Below are 16,405 nucleotides of genomic sequence, written 5' to 3' on the forward strand. Positions count from 1 at the left end.
CTTCATGAAGAAGCGTGGAGCCCAGAACCCCGTCGGTAGTTGACGTGAAAAAGGCTGTTGAAGGTATTCAAGAAACTAAATAAGCAGAGGAACGACACAACACCTAAGCACGTTCAAACGTTTCAGTGTTCCCCCTAAGTGGCTTCTTTGTCATAATTGCTAATAACATTCTTTGTTTTCATTTCGTCGGCCCGCCATTTTTTTTTTTCAATGTCCGCCATACTTCAAGACATTCATTGAAAGACTCCTGGAAGAACTGTAATAGCCCACCTCTCATGAAATACCCCAAAATAGGCATTTGAGGTATAAACTAATCAAAAGTAAATAAATTCATTCATTAGTTAATTAGTCTGTCGAGGTACTCAATTTCAGCTGGCGCACAAGGGCACGCCCAACCGTCTACGAGGAAGAAGAGGAAAAGAATTGGACGAGGTGAGGCTTTAATGTCCATAGAACCCCTTTTGTTGCGAGACTTCGCCCAACTTAGGTAACATTTGTTTCACGCCTCACTCCCATTTCGTTCGCAAACATCCTTCCTTTCTCCTAATGTCCCCGCCCTCATCTCAGGCGTCTTGCAGGAGGATTCTTAGCTCACTGGAGTCCGGGCTTACACCTTGCGTGCATCGATAGTCAAAGTGCACCTCGAAGCCTCGCCAAGTTTTAGCGCAGGTGAGCAGGCTGCCTTTTTCTTCCTTCTGTAATTCGGACAAATACGTGGATTCAGCGATCAGAGAAAACGGTTAGATAACGCCAGTGCAAAGGTTCACTTCAGCCGGCTCCTCAAGCGGATTCCTTTGGTCATTGCGATTAAGGTTCCGGAACTTACCACGCTACTTGCCAGCGTACATGCGATTTTCTGCATTTTGCCGGTATGAAAGCAAATGGGGGTCCTGTTTTCAAAAATTTTTACTCATTGCCTCGCTTTACAATTGGGCGGAATAAGCAGTCAGTTAAAGTATTTGGAACTTCCTGACCGCATGCTGTGCGAACCACCAAAAACTGTTTTGTCAGCCACCTCCATTTTGTTGAAGCCGTCTGATAGGCGAATAGAAGATAGCCTTCTTATAACAGCGTTAGTCTTAGCTGAGAGATACCTCACAAAAATGAATGCAGCTCACTTTTGGATTTTCAGTAGCGCCATTGCCAAGCTGAAATTTGGGCAATTTGGTATGCATTCATTGTAGGGGAACATTGTAAGGGTCTATGTCCCGCAGCTGTCGCGCTGTTCCCCTACAATGAGCGCCAGTGTCATTTGTTCAGGCATTAGCCTCTCAAGGCCAGTCCGTTTTCAGTAGCCTCCATGTTATTGCAACTACGTCAATTAACTTTTCCCCTCAATTCTCAGCGCACAAAAGTACCTGCAGAGATCATTAGCATGAAGCCGTAACAAAGAAGAGAAGACAAATTTTCCTAGCCCGCTGCACTGGTCACGACCAGGTGTGACCTGCCTGAAGACGGCGCTATATGCATATTAAATCATAAATCCTGGACAGATGGCGTTGCCTCTTCTTTCAGTATGCCCACATTTATACAAGACACCACGGTAGAGTACAGTGGTACCGTATATAAAGTTTCGCTAATTGCACTTACCCCTTTGAATCATACCCTCCTTGTGCGTCTCAGCCTCTGTAGTGCTTAGTGGGTTTTTCAGTGTTTTCCATCGCAAAGACTCAATCACAGCGCTCAACACACCTTTGCTTGGATATCTCCAGTGAGCATTCGTTACCGAAATCGCGCGCATCTGCAGTAATAATATCGTACCGGCTCGATTTTGAAACTGCAATACTTTTGTGCAGGCTTTGTGCGGTGCCGGTCTTGCGCTTGTCACCAGGCAGCTACTAGCAAGCACGTGCTCCTTGTCCTCGGACATCAATGTCTAGCCCATCACTGTGCCTCCAACGAACACCTAGCACAGATTGACCATGGGTGAGTATGTGGTGAATGCTGATTAGAAGGTCAGATTCGATTTATTCGTCTGAATAACTTTCTCTTTTATTGTGCAAGGTACATCCTCTGCACGAACGCAAATAAGTAGCACACGCTCATTGCAGGCTAAGTTCAGGCAATGATGACGGCGAAGGCGAAACACCATGACCAAGTTCTTGACGTTTCGGCTTCCGTACGGAATTCTTCCCTTGACTTCACTTTAAACAATAAATTCTGGATAGTTGGTAATGCAAATGATCTATTAACTCACGCTTTCGCAACGCTTTCAGTAATAATGATAACGGTTTCACAACAGCTAGTCAAAGCTTCTGGAGGGTGCCATGTTCTAGAGCTTCCATTGTTGCTGTCCAAGTTGAATAGTTCCAACAACATTTCGTGTGGGCTTTCTTTCGTAGGGCACGCACCGGTATTACAGTCCGGCTTGGCGCTAATGGAGGAAGAGGCTGGTAAGTCTGAAGACGACTGATGAGGTATTGAAAGTGACAAATCGGTAAATGTACAGACGAGGTCAGGTAGAAGACGACTATGTCAGCAAGCTTGGTGGTTGCTGGCCTAAGCAGCAAACCGGTTGCTAGTAAGGGTCATGTTAATTCCTGTGGAGCTCTAACAGCGTAATAATTATTAATCAAATGGTGGCTGAGCTCTCAATCAAAATCCATGCGTTATATAGATTACTTTCTGAAGGTGACTTGAATCAGTGCTTGGAGGTTGTATTTCTCTCTACCACACCATGTTTAGACTGGAAATATCTGTTTCACAAAAAGACGAAAAAATCAACGATTCGAAATATCTCGTACTATTTATTATTTTTTACACTTCTGAGAGCCCTCTTCTTGAAAATACTGCTGTAGTGTTGCCGGCAGCGGCCGTCATAGTATCCGCAAAAATCGCACGACTTGCAACCAACCTTGGTGGCGGATTATTCCGCCATGTTTTTGGACCACCGAGGGTAGGGGGGGAGGGTGCACATGGTAGCGCTACCCCCTACCCCTTTGTTCCTGGTATCGGTGTATTAACTCTATTAGGGGGATTTAAAAGTTACCAAAGAGGCTCGCACACACTGGGCTCACCTTTTCTCACCCGCGATGGTTTCCATATCATGTACGGAATGTCATCGGAAACGAAAGAGCGGGGGCGGGGCACGAGGAGCTGGTAATTTCAGAAATGAAAATTCTATTTCATATATGGCAGCAGCAACACTTTCAGGCTACGCTTGGATAAAACGCATGTTTTGGATGTTTAGAACTGCAGGCAAAATGTAGATACCTGCGTGGTCATATTTCACAGGGCTGTTTGATTTCTTTCTCTCCAGTCATGGAATCAAGCGAATTAATCAGTAAGTATTATTACAGCATCTTCGTAGTGTGCGGACTAAACATGAAAACCCTCATCACGGTGTTTGCCGCCCGATCATCACAGTAAAGAATCTTTGGGGTGGCTCTAGTTGGATTCAGAAGTCCGGGATTCACGTGGACTGAGGCACGGCTCCTCGCCTGCCGCTTTGCAGACATAACACCGTTAAAAGTTCGTTAGGCCCGCGATCTCAGTTCCGACACCTTTAAAGTTTATTACACCGACAAACATAGTACCTGTTTGCAACACAATTTGTACTTGGTAAAGTAGGAACACGCGCGCACACATGCACAGTCACGCACATAACTGCAGTACTTGCATGCGCACATAGACACGGACGCACAAAAACACATACATACGTGCACCAGCACATAAACAAGCATACATATTTGCGCACAGGCACTCAAACCCTCACATACATTCACAAGCACTGATGCAGCTCACGCAGGCGCTCCATAAGGCGTTCAACACGTGCTCATAAGCGCTCACAAACACAAGCAAACAAGGTAATGTGCTCGCCCCCAAGCACACACGTGTGCTCTCAGGGACACACTTGTACGCAGATACATACCGGCCCACAGCCAAAGCGCGTACTCGCTGGCAGACACGAAGATTAATAACTTGCGCGCACTCGCAACCGTCCATAAACATAAATGCGAGTGTCATTAATAGGATAACGATGGAGGGCGTGCGGCTGCTTTTGTTTAATATTAGATTTATTGAATAGCTTCTGGAATTCACGCAATATATATTGTCACGTTTTAGTGAAGGCAGTCCAGCGACCAGGAAGACAGCAACAAGTCTTGGAAACGAAGCTCTCTATTTGGGCTGACTTGCGCCCGCAAAAGAACTGAATCACTTGGCGGCGGCGTAAGCAATAAACGTGCTCGTCGGTCGTCGAACTACGAATGTCCGCCGCTCGCGGCATCGCTCAATTTAAAGCCGGCAAGGAAACTTCGAGATAACAGGTCAAGATCATCTACAGTAATCTGGAAAAAAGTAGACGCAGCTCCCCATGGCTGTGATCAATCGAGATTAGTCCGGTCGCTTCTTGCGTCACGAACAAAAATGATAACACCCCTTTCCTGTGGCCTTGAGCGCGAACAAACGCACACTACAATGATACGTGGCAATATGGCCTCCCCATTAACGCCGGAAAAACACATCACACCACAAGTCTCACGCTCGACCTAGTTTGGTCAGGTATCGGACGCTCTATACGATCTGTACTGTGGTCATACAGCACAGTACGCTCTCATCAAGTGGGTAACCGCGTGGATGCAATTTTCATTATCCGGGATGAGGAACACAGATACATTGGTAGGGAGCTAGCACATTCCTTCCTTATAAAACGCCCGGCTCTCCTCTCCCTCCTAACGGTTTCTCTATGCCCTGCGCAATTCCTCCTTGTGCGGCGGCTGCGTTTCGGTGGAGGTTAAATGCTAGAGCGAAACAAAACTGCGCGAAGAAGACGGGACAAAAGAAAGGCACGAATACACACACACAAAGCGCAGTGTGCAGAAAGCGCAGAAAGCGTGTATTCGTGCCTTTCTTTTGTCCCGTCTTCTTCGCGCAGTTTTGTTTCGCTCTAACCATGAACCGACTAGCCCAACATCATGTCTTACTTCGATAGTTAAATGCTACAAAATGGATCACTACACGTTAAGAACCCCTAGATCGTTGGAAGTATTCCGGAGCGCTGTACTGCGACACCCTTTCTCTCCTTCTTCTTTCAATCCCACTTCCCACCCTCACGGCGCTGTTGATGTGTCCACCGAGAAGTGAGACAACAACAGTGTATGTCCCTTTCTTCAAAAGCACATTTTTGTCCTCGGGGGATTGAAGGCGGGGAGGTTCAGGAAGCTGGTAGCATTGAAGATGTCAAACCATTCAACACAATAAGTAGTAGCTCCTCCAGCGTACACCTTGAGAGGAAACGCGTGTTTGGGAACTGTCGAACTGGCCACAGCACGCAGATGCGTCCCTGGTAATTTTTTATTTCTGCATCATTCTTTCTTTTTTCCAGTCTTGGAATCATACGAAGAATGTTGTAAGTACATAGCTTTAGCATCTTCATAATGAACAGCTCATACCTAACAATAGCATTTCATACTCTTTAACGTAAATTAAAATTGTTACATACCTGAATCGGAACGTAGTCCGACTTCCAGCCTTGGCTGGGACGTATCAGCGCCATTTCATTATACGCCTTGCGCTCATTTCTGGCTACTGCTTACGTTACCACTGTGTCCTCCCGAGGGTCTAGCTGTGCTGGACTTAAAGCAACATTTGCACAGAGACACCCTAGCTTGTATCATGCTCTCAGCCCTCGCGCTTTTTTTTCCCATTTCAGCCACAGATACTGCGTAAGTGTTCTATTAGCCACGAAAGATCGCTACCACTGGAAATATTACAGGGAACGAGCTTTCTTCCAGTCACTACGCAGTTCAGACTACCTTGAGAGGCTGCCGACCGACCCACCGTATTACGGGACACGAGGCGGGCTTACACAGTAAAGTTGCTGGTTGGATAATTGATAAAAATATCTAAAACATATATGTGAGGCAATATGGTGGATATGTATACTTCCATCAGATCGATCGCCAAAACCCACATTATCATCATTAATAGGCAAGGCGGCGTGGGCATCGGTTGCTACCAAAAATGGGCCCTATGGGACAAATCTCATTGTAAGGTGGTTATTCGCTGCGCGAGCAACTGTCACAGTGCTATGGTCAAGTGTCGGCAGAGACAGCTGTTGTCACTCCTCTTTCCCGGCTCTAACAACTTGCACCGAGGACCGCAAGACCCGACCACACAAAAAAAGTTGTGATACAAGTGGGCGTCACCTCCGTGAGCAAGGACAACATGCGTGGGACCCTCAGGGGCAGGATAACGTATGCGAGATGTTGTGGTCTTTACGCATATAGGCATAGGAGTGGGTTTTTGAAACGCTTACAGTGCACAAGCAACAAAAACACAAAGGCGGAACAAGGACATCGGTGCCAGAATGGAGTGGAGTTAGCATTACCTCTGACATTTCAATTTACTCGGAAACGTGGCAATCGCAATGAATCGGATTCACCAATATCCTCGTCAATTTCTGTAGATTGTCTCCTACAGCCGGTAATGCTTTCTGGAGCTTGCGGCGTTATTCTGTAATCTTGCGCTTTCCCGCACACCTATTACTGAGAAGATAGAACTGGTAGATCTTCAGCTCAAAGGGTATCGGTTTAGTTGCGAAGAGTTCCTAAAGGCCTTTTCCCGTAACATCAATTCTTTCTTTCCTGCTCCTGTAGTTGTTTCTCATGGGCGGGATCTCCCGTTATTATTTGAATTCGAGAGGCAAGCCGCAGACACTGACAATGGGTCAGGGACGGACGGCTGGACGGACAGAGAGAGACAGACGGACAGAGAGAGAGAGAGAGATGGACAGAGAGAGACGTACAGACAGACAGACAAACAGACAGGCAGACAGGTATCATAGATACTTGTAGACCGACTAGCAGGTATCATGAAACAGGCAGACAAAGGTACACAACGACAGCAGGCAGACAGCGAGAGGTACGGGCGCAAGTTTACATGATTAGTTCTCGCCATGTACCATAGAGCGGCCAGTACACCATAGCCTGACACGTCCACCTGAAATCTTCGCTTCGCACCACTGACCATCGGTGCCTTCGAAAAGGCTGCATGACACTCACGTCCGACAAAATTTGCGAACGAATCCCGCAGGGTGGACGATGACAGAGGGATGATGGCGGCCATCGTCTTCTGCCTGTTGCTCTTGGGCTGTACGGGACTCGTTACCTACGTCATGACTGGATCGATTAGAAACGGTGAGAATCAGTTGAAAAATCTTTCAACAAAGTTTAACTCAGCGACCGAACTTATACGTGGCGTCAAAGGAAAGGACGCTGCCTGCACACAGACGATGGACTCAAGGAACACTTTCTCATTCATGAGATAAGCATTGTATTGTTGACAACTTTACTGGAAGAAGATCATTTTTCTTTGCAATGTCCTCATCTTCTGTGCAGCTCACTTCAAAAGCGAAAGCTAACCAGCTTTAATATATGCAGTTCTGCATGCAGCCATCCCTGTGAACTGTGCAAGGCCGCACTGGGCGGCGCCCATTGGGACTTCCTTGTCGCAGAGCCTCCGTAAAGGGCTATTAATTGCAACAAAATATTTACACGGATTCGGTATATTCCTTGTCATATTTTCTACTCCTCGTAAGCCTTACTAAAAGTGTTAATTGATAACTTTTTGTCGACCACTCATTTTTGGAACATACATGGTCTGTTCTGAAAGTAGTAGGAATCATTTTTTAAACAAAATTTATTCAAGAGAATAGTACAAACGATTACCATTTTTCAAGGTAGCACCCTTCCGCACCTACTCACTGCTGCTAATGAGTTTTACAGTTTTCGTACGCCTCCAGGAACGCCTGGACCGGAATGCTGTTTAGCTCCCTCGTCACGGCCTGTTGAACCACCTCTACCGATCCGTGATGTTTCCCCTTGAGCGTCGATTTTATTCTCGGGAATAGAAAAAAGTCTGGCAGGGCCAAGTCGAGGCTGTAGGGGGGCTGATACAGCGTTGCCGCCTTGCGCGGGACAAAAAATCGGGGTCCTCATTCAGATGACGAAGAAGATCCTACCGGTTGGCCTTTTCCTCCTCTGACAACACTCCCGGCAGCAACTTCGCGCACGCTTTCCTCATAGAAAAGTTTTCTGTCACGATCCCAAAAACTTGGGTTTGAGGAATGCTCAAGTCATCAGCAATCATTCTGATAGATCACTGTTAAGTAAATGTTTCCCTCGCTACACATTTTCGTTGGTCTTGCTTGTCGAAGGGCGTCTGAAGCGGTCGTCTTCCTCCACTCTTTCCTTACCTTCTCGGAAAAGCTTGTGCCTATCAAAAACACCTGATCTACACATGGAAGCGTCACCGTAGGCCTTCTTAATCATGTTGTGAGTCTCTTTGCACGGTTTACCAAGATTTACTCAAAATTTGATCGCGTATCGCTGATGCAGTAAACGCTCGACGATTCTGCGTGACGAGACGTTTCGACAGGGGTTCACAGTACAAGCGACCTCCTCTTTTTAACGGCCGAGAGCCGACTGCCGATTTTCCCCAGCATTCCCAATATCCCCCTTCAACGATCCTGCACGCGCAGTCCACCTCTCGTCCGCCCGTTCGCCCAGGAAAAAACCAGTCCTACTACTTTCAGAACAGACCATGTACAATCACAGTTATAGCTTTTGCCGGTTACTCTAGAACCTTACTTTTACCTACGGCTCTGAGAAGTCCACGGGCTATGGTTTACAGTTCATTTTTGCCGTACACTGTGAGTGATTCATACCTTATGCTGTAGACTTGATTCGAGACGGTTTTCAACACTGCTCACCTCAGCACTGAGCTCGGGCATGTCCCGGTCTAAAGGACAGGAAGCGGAAGCGGTGGTTTCTGTTCGCTGCGGCATGACTCGGCGTGTCTTCGGCGGTCGCTTCGATTGTGACTACACATTTTTGATTCAGAAGGATTCAGAAGGCGGGCAGCTCGATGAGCTTTCATGGCTTCGGATGCACAGAAGCTCCTGGCACCTTAGATTACGTTACGCGTCAACAGATACAAGAGGAGAAGATTGTGCTCACAGCATTCTCGTGGATTTTCCAAAATGTAACTTTCTACTGATCACGTCGTTCACATCGTTCATTCCAACGACTTCGATATATAGAGGTTTTTCCAGTCCCCAATACTTCCTAAGATATATCTAAACAAAATTAGTCTATAAATACTACATCATAAATGACTTCAATTCCAAGATGAGAACCTTACGATCTATAAATAAAACTGTCACATCACTCGGGTATAAGTAAGGGAACCATCAGCGTTGTCTAATTCTATCTTGTCTTCTGAGTGGAAAGAAGTGCCCTCCGAGAGCTTGACATTACGCAATACGACTAATGCGCTTGAGAAGCAGAATAAAGAGGGATAAACCTCAACCCAACACTCCAGGAACGCCGTCATAAGAAGACATTGAGCAAAGTTATGAAAGAAACCCAACCTTTTTGCTTTCTGTACGGCAGTAAACAGCTAGCAGTAAACAGGCCAGCATGAACGTCAGAAGTAACAGAAGCATTGTAGTGAACTTATGAATGTTGATTGAGATGCATATAGACATTGCAGTTATTATTTTAGTTTTTATTACTGGCCAGCAGCTTCTATTCTGCGCCACTTTAAGCAGTGTGTTCTTCCTGTTTTGTAACCAGAAAAAAATTTCCCCTCTAGCTTGATTTTTAAGAAACGCTTGTGAAAAGAAACCGAAGTGATAAAAACAAAAAAGTCAGTCAACGAAACATGCGTAAGATTAACCTAAATGCGTGATGCTTTAAGTGAGGATTATTAAAAAATAAGAAAATGCTCGAACATAATGCGTAAATGTAGAGTTAAATCTGACGAGTCTACTGGACATTCAACTAATTGGCTTATTCACAAACCGCACTTCGAAATCGCAAATCGCGTCGAAATCAGTGCACTCACGCCCAGTGATCCGCCAAATTCTTGAAATTAGAGAAACCAAACGACAATTTTGATTTTCGATCGCTTGTAAATAAGCAACACGAAAAGCGGCAAAAGTCCCCGTTTGCTGGTATGATTTTTCTACACCGTACAATCGCACATGTTAAAAAACTAAAGAGATGATGTCTCGAAACTTTTGTACTGCTGACATATATGTTCCGCAACATGCACACAATAATTTGCTTCTACGAGGAGGGTCACCAAAAAAAAAAGCCTTTCAACCGTAAAAATGGCTCCGCCGGCCGACCAGATGATTTGTTCGAGGAAAACTTTCGGTTGGAATGTCTCCAGCCACGTCATCCCAGTGATAGTGAATGAATCAGTACATTGCTTGTATGCGCTAAACAGAAACAAAACAAAAGTGTTTCCTTGTGCTCAGTCGTACATAACGCGGAACTTTGCCTATCTCGGCAATGTCACAGCCAAAGCGAGAAGGCCAGAAGGACATGGTAGCCAATCAGCGTGGCCTCTTCATACGCTTCTCAATCTTGCGACGCGTTATTATGGGTCACAGCTAATATTTCACGGTGCTACGCAGATGAAGACGTCACTGATATAAATGACTGGGATGGTGACGGCATGAACGCTGAGGAGAGCATCCCCAGTGCTCCGTCGCGCGTCGATTCCAGAAGTTCGCATACCACCCTAAGCGTTGCCTCTTCTACGCTGCAGTCTCCGACACAGCCGGTAGGTACAGCCACTCCGTTATACAGGCCGGTCATATCACCTACTCTCTCACAGGTTCCTCCTGCAGGCTCAGGAGGAGACGTTCCGGCGCCACCAGTGATGCAACAAATGTTTCCTCCTCAGCCATCCGGTGAGTGAACGTGTTAGTTTACCCCCCCCCCCCCCCCCCCCCCCTGACTATCATAATGAATCGGGAGTGTTCCGCGAGTAGTGCTAATGCTGAGTAGACGACTACGTAAACCGCATTAAAGCAGTAAGGGTACAAGACCAGGTACAGCCGCTACCCATAAACATATTTCATAGGTTTTAAAATGCAATCAACCTGGAGCGGAGGCGTTGAGAAGCGAGAGCTAGAGACCTAATACAAGCGGTGGCATTTCGCGAAAAAGTTCAGTCGGCGTCACCCTTGCGCAGATCGCTCGCGCACTGTGCAAGGGGCATTGAAAACTTAAATTTCAAAGCAGTCCATGAGTTTCAGTAAAACTGATCACACCCTCTTTGCTTGCAGGTCTATGTAGCTCGACCTCGGCGCAATTGTTGCCCCTAAAAACAAGCAGCTGTAACGAGGTGTCAATTTTTATGCAGAGAAGGGCAGTAGTAGAGTGCTCTACACAAGTGCGGCCAGCGGTATACATTTCCACCAATTAGCGACAGCAGACGCCTGCACAACTGTATTCAGCGAAGGTAATGAAATCTGCATGGCACTTTTGTTTTCTTCACTTGCTTCTGAAAAAAAATTCATGTTCCTTGCCCTACTCTGCAACAAATAGCGACTGCAGCCTATCTAGCTGCATTGTCAGCTGCACTGTCTAGATATAAAGTCATTAGCTGAACAAATTCATCAGCACTATTCGGAACTTCTTATGGCGCACATAATAAGCTTATTATGACTGTAGTGCGGCGCTAAATTTATGTTACAAAAATAAGGACGCTCCATTTCCAAACTCCTAGTTCAATATTTTGCGATTGTTCGCGGTTGGCTTTCTGTCAGCATTACATGTGTGCCATCTAAACTCACCACGGTCCGCGGTGGCCGCACTCCAATAGAGCCGATATGCAAAAGCCGCTCGTATTTGTCAGATGTCAGTGAGCAGCATACGAGCTCTTAATGATGGAAATTAATCTTAAGTCTTCTATAACGGAACCTCATTTTGTCCTTCATATTGCAGCTACTCATTCATCCCTACCTTCATGTCGTGGTCGTTGGATTACCTACACCTAAGTTAGGCAGTTGCATGTAGTTGAAAATCAAATGTTAGAATATTTTGTCACTCTCGAAAAGGTTTCTTCATTGGTGGTTTCAATATTATTTGCCTTCTACGCGTTTTATTTCGCACTGACAATAAACGTTAGATTTGGTCCATTGCCAAACTCTCTCCGAATGTGTGCGCGCCTGATGTGGCGAGGCATGTGTCAGGCTTCGATTTCACTGTGCTCGCCTATCGCGCTTTTGCTCGCAGATTCTAGACTTGGCCTTTCGGCAGATCAGCTGCCACGACCGATTGTCGCCTCTGATGTTCGCCATCCACCCGGCCGACGACGTCAGCTAGTACCTCTCAACGATTAAGACATTCGAACGTTTCAAAGAGGTTTCAATGGACCGGCAAGCTCTGCCCCCTGAGTGGCGTCGGAAAACCTCGCCAAATGTGGCTGTGTGCGCGACACCCAAGGGTGCACCGAATCAAACAGTGACATTGGCGGGTAGCTGCACCTATTAGAGAGCTAACTGCTCAGTATATAGCGCGAATCATACCTGTTTTTACACTCGCTTTGTTATGACTCTTATTGCCACTTCGTGAACATTGCGTTTCTTTCACATTCCTTTGGTGTTCCATGCGTTATTCTGTGTAGGGTGTATGAAGACCCCTCCGGCGGATCGCACTCCTTTTCCTGAGATCACTGCCGGAGATAAGGCCCAAATGAGCGAAACAAATGCCTTTGTTGCAGTAATAACGCATTATTTCTTGCTGACGCGTATGCTGCCTTTAATGCTATGGTGCTAAGTGCATCCGCTTGAGCGTGCACGTCACAGCTGCCTTTAATGAAGGGGCTGGTGCCGTCACTGCTACATAAGCACTCAGGCTGCGGCGACTAAACTGCTACGGTGTAACAGTAGCTTGGTTAGGGCTAGTTGGTAACAGTTCTTCGAAAACAGCGCAAAAAGGACACGGATGACACAGAAGTGGACAGGACAGGCGCTATCTGTCTGAAAGAAAAAAAAAGTGTTATGCTGTCAGCCCAGTTGTGACCACTGCAAATCAAGGACTCCTCTTGATATCAATTTCTTTCCTCCTGCCCCAGGTGCGCCCTTCCAGCCCCGAAGTCCTAAAGCACATCTTTCCAGTAACACTGTGGCGTGGTCGCCTATGTTTACCTTCTTTCTTTTGTCGAAGTTTTGTTTGTTACCTGGTTACCATGGCAACGCACTTGCCTTTTTGCCTCCCGACTTAAGATGTATACAGCCGGCCGCACAAAGCGGCCAAAGTTTCCAATAGCTTGCTGTTACTCCACTTAATTGGTAAAGCATGTACAATGTGACTAGTAATACTCAAAGTAAGACCAACGATAACCACTCACCTACCACACGATGAAGAAAAAGGGAAACAACCTTCCATTAATTGTATACACAACCGTACCGCTCCAAAAGATGACAGAATAAGCACCCACGTAACTTAAGGATTTCTGACACCTTGCCCTTGTTGCGAGTGAGAATGTCAATCACCTGCACCACCTCTGCTCGAGATTGGCAGGAAAGTAAAGGAAAATTCAAGAGCATGATCAAAATGCACAGTGGTACAAAAGAAATCGGTAGGGAAGAGTGAAAACAAATCGCCTTAAACAAAAGGGAGTGACGGACTCTTGCTTAACCGCGACGTAAATGAAGAAGAATACATGGAAAAAAATGCTTTTTGCGAGCACCCTATGAAGCTCTGTGCGGATGGCGACTGTTCGGACCGGGGCTATCCCTGTTTTTCGCAAGACGCCACCAGTCATGCCAGGAGGGACAGATATCGTGAGTAAAATGAGGGCTTGAAAGACAAGGGAGAAAAAATGTTCCAAATTAGCCTATGTTGAGAGGCATTTGAGGTATATGGGTGTGAACTGAGGCGATAGAGGTAAAAAACCAGTGGCGATAAAGGCTCTCGTACACCGGAGATGACAATGATACATACCGATATAATAGAATTCTAACTGAAAATATGCATGCATTAAAGCGCCAGATATTCGCCGACGTACGATCTTGTACTCTGCGCATGCCCAGAGTTACATCGCACCAAATTCCGGTTTCGCCTGCCGGCTGGTCTGAAAGCTTCGTAAACGGCGAATATGTCTGTACAGCATCTCAAGGGTGGAACCTGAAAGGCAACACCCAACCTGAGCGAATTCATAAATTATTCGTGTGCAGGTGATTGTTGATGAAGTGAAAAAAAAATAGTGAAAAATGTATTCCGACTGAGCGATGTAAATGGTCAGTTTGACTGAAAATTTGACATAAGGCATTGTTATATAGAAAAGAGGAAGAAACTGGATTCGAATCTCTTTTTAGGCGTTCAAAAACACAAAGCTAATGCATTTCTCAACATGAGTAATGAAATAAGCGGCTTTAATCGGGGCTCGACACCCGTTCTCATATATGTTTGCGTATTTTTGAGGTTGCACACAACAGTAGACGGCGTAACGGTGAAAGTCCAGCACGAGGTGCATGGGCCGCGGCAAAAGCCAATGGGCTCCTGGAATAAACGCCCCCACAACTAACCTCGATTTATTCTAAGCACAAAGTTGGTTTGGTTTGGTTTGGTCTGTTTTATTAGGGTTTAACGTCCCAAAAGCGACTGAGGCTATGAGAGACGCCGTAGTGAAGGGCTCCGGAAATGTCGACCACCTGAGGGTTCTTTAACGTGCACTGTCATCGCACAGCACACGGGCCTCTAGAATTTCGCCTTCAAGAAATTCAGCCGCCGCGGCCGGGATCGAACCCGCGTCTTTCGGGTCAGCAGCCGAGCACCATAACCACTGAGCCACCGCGGCGGGGTAATCACAAAGTGAACAAGGGAGTGGAAAACGTCAGGGTGTTCGGCAAGCACCCTGAAGCTTTCCTCTTCTTTGTTCACTTTGTGATTATCAAGAACCGTCCCACCAATCTCCCTCGGCCATGGACCCGATTTATTCAGTGCATTAATTGTTCTTCTCACTCACTCAGCGACCAATTACCACTAGGATTTTATTCTTTCCCTTAAATTCTCTTCTCCTTTTAAATTTCATTTTTTTTCTCAATTTCTCGGCTCTTCTGCTTTCCTCTTAATGCCGTCATCCACTCTCGAGGCAATCGCATCCGAAGCACGCAGGCACGCAAAACGTTGGGCACGCACCGCCGTGCACGAGTGAGAAGAAAACGAGATGTGGACGAGGCGAGGCGATCTGGCCCGCCCAGCGCCATTTCTGCCATCAATATAGCTGAGCCTACGGCATATATGCGACTTTCGTCCTTTAGGATAGCCTCTACCATTTCCCCTTTTCTCCTGAGGCAACAGCCCTCATCTCCAGATTCATCCAAGAGGATTCTTAGGTCTCCATCAGTCCTCCGACAGCGCCACGCCCCTCGCCAAGGCGAAATACAGGTGAGCGGATCGCCGGTTTCCGCTTTCTGCATTTCAGTCTATTGACGCACATTTAGAGATCACAAAATGAAACAACCTTGCGCTAAGCTTCGTTCTCACTGCTCCGCAGAAATATTCTGAAGACTGCGTGACACATTCGGGTGCGTACACGTCGCAGGCGTGCGTAGATGCGTTAATTCGGCATTTTGCTATCATCAATGAGGATTCCTGCCCTGGTTGAATAAAATCTCCGCTGACTTTGCCACGATGAGGCGCTTCGTTGCACCTCATCAAGAAGGCATCGCAATGACGGCATTACGGCGGAGCGCGCGTCCTGTCCGTTTCGAAATGCCCAAATGAGCCAAAAACGCCCTCACCTTGCGTTCCTGCTCTAATAATGGTGCAGTCAGGCCACCAAATTAAAAAATGTTCGTTACACCAGAAACGATCTCCGTACCCGCTACCGGAGTGTCGAAGCGGTCTATTGGGAAGTCAGAAATCAAGAGGGTTAGGAGAGTGCTTGCTTCAACACCAAGCAGCATCACGATAGTGTTCGTAACTGGCTCTGTGCTTAAAACATCACCTCCTGTCTTTTGCTAAAAGTATGTGCGTTGTCAGCAGCCCGTGTGTCATCGCAACTTAACCAACTTTATATTTGTGCTGTTAATGCCCAGCGCACAAATAATTCGGTAGCGAACATGTAACATGCAACCGTAGCTTTCCTAACCGCCTGCATCGGCACAAGCAGGTGTGCTAGTGTGCTCAAGATGGCTTTAGTAGCATATTACGCATGATCCTTCACCCCGTAATATTTCAGGAAGAGCACATTTTCTCAAGAAGGCCCCCGTAAAGGAGGTAGTGGTACAAAGCGGGCAGTTGAAATACTTCGTAATGACCTTCTTTAGACCGATAAGCGCTGTGGGTTTGTTGCCTCTCTCTCTTGCTCCATGTCCTTTGCATTGCTCCCAATCAGAGCGGCTCAGTCAGAGCACTCTGAACTCTCTACCTTAGTAACTGCTCTCGAAGCTACCTGGAAAAATAAGGAACCACCGCAGTTTTATTTTCAAACCAGCTCCGTTTTTCAGGTGCCACATATCTGCAGGATTGTTGTTGCTGGCGCTGATTTTTCGGCTTGTCCCTGTGGGGCCGGTGGTAATAGCCACCTGGCTGTGCTCCGACAGCGACGTCTCGTGAACGCGTCACCGCCCCTACAACTGGCTGCTAGCGGAACG

General features: G+C 46.6%; 1 pseudogene; it reads left to right on the forward strand.

Annotated features, from left to right (window-relative positions):
• Window positions 1-1,922: 1,922 nt before the first annotated feature.
• Window positions 1,923-10,709, forward strand: LOC149331565 (uncharacterized; annotated as a pseudogene).
• Window positions 10,710-16,405: the final 5,696 nt, after the last annotated feature.

The sequence above is a fragment of the Amblyomma mixtum genome, chromosome 8, assembly GCF_055824585.1.
Source record: "Amblyomma mixtum isolate Tamu chromosome 8, ASM5582458v1, whole genome shotgun sequence".
Taxonomy (NCBI): Eukaryota; Metazoa; Arthropoda; class Arachnida; order Ixodida; family Ixodidae; genus Amblyomma; species Amblyomma mixtum.